Here is a 1222-nt window from a genome sequence, read left to right as displayed (position 1 = left end):
ATCCAAAAATATTACATGCATGATATTGCAAATAAACTTATTCGTTGTCAATGTAAACTACCACCAGCGCTTCTCCTTCCACATTAAGTTGGGGAACATGTTCAGAAAAGGTTGAAAATAATGACATGTTCAAAAAGTTAAGCCAGAGATTAATTACTACAGATGTACAGTACTAAATGCAGTACCACAGGCACAGGGGTCAAGCAACGAGTCACAATGTAATCACCTCACAAATTATGCATATTTTTCCTCCTGGAAGATGGCACCCACAGTATCGCATTTTTAATGCAATATAGACTGCATCAAGATGAAGTGAACACATCTATATATTCCAATAAAGCAAACATTAGGCAACAGTAAAAGCTTCAGTTTTAGGGAAAGAAAGAGTACAGACTTGGTACCTACAGAGTTATGAAGTTTAGTAACTCCTTCCAACTAAAAGATGACAGGACAGATGATTTGCAAAGTGCATATCATAGACATTTCATGCAAATCATTTTTCAATTAGGACCGGAAGTGAATCACAGCACGTGAAGGCAAACCCAAATCTTCAGTTGTCCATTTCCTCTCCTCGGAAGTCCTTGGATATCTAGATGGACAAACCTTGTCCTTGATCTCGGGATCCAAATCACCACAGCACCCACACACCTTCCTGTCATACAGAGATATCTCACCCACATTAACCGCAGCTTCCACGACACGCCTGATGTATAGCACAAAGTTGTCATCAGGCTGGAAGCCATAGATGGTGAGCTTAACCAAATTCTTGTGCTTGAAGTCAGGGGCATATGGCTTCCAATTCACGTCTGACTTATCGCACAAACCATGTAGCTTCCAGAACTCTTTGTCTGTGATAATTATGCACTAATGATCCCATACTGTGATACACAGCTCTTTTAGGGAGGGCGCAGCTTCAAGAATAAACATTGTCCAAGCAAAATCACATCCTTCAGGAAGATGGTTCAGATTCACATGTTGTAGTTTGTTGAGCACAGGCACGAGCAGTTTCGGGCATTCTGGGATAACCCAAATCTGGGACAGAAAAAAAAATTAAAACTCAGTGCAAGTTGCATATAACTTACATTCTCAACTACCAGGGAAGACCCACTCAAGTTACTATTCAGTGGCGGAGACAAGGAGGGGCAGCAGGGGCCTGGCCCCCCTATCGATCGAGTAATCATCGAGTATACACTAGTTAATTAGTGACATGTTTCACGTGCAA

General features: G+C 41.4%; 1 pseudogene; it reads right to left on the bottom strand.

Annotated features, from left to right (window-relative positions):
* Positions 1–628: 628 nt before the first annotated feature.
* LOC123131978 (uncharacterized) overlaps positions 629–1222 on the bottom strand; it is a 62699-nt pseudogene continuing 62105 nt past the window's right edge.

This window comes from Triticum aestivum, chromosome 6A (assembly GCF_018294505.1).
Source record: "Triticum aestivum cultivar Chinese Spring chromosome 6A, IWGSC CS RefSeq v2.1, whole genome shotgun sequence".
Classification (NCBI taxonomy): Eukaryota; Viridiplantae; Streptophyta; class Magnoliopsida; order Poales; family Poaceae; genus Triticum; species Triticum aestivum.
Note: the sequence above shows the minus strand (reverse complement) of the source record. Positions and strands in the feature narration are given on the sequence as shown.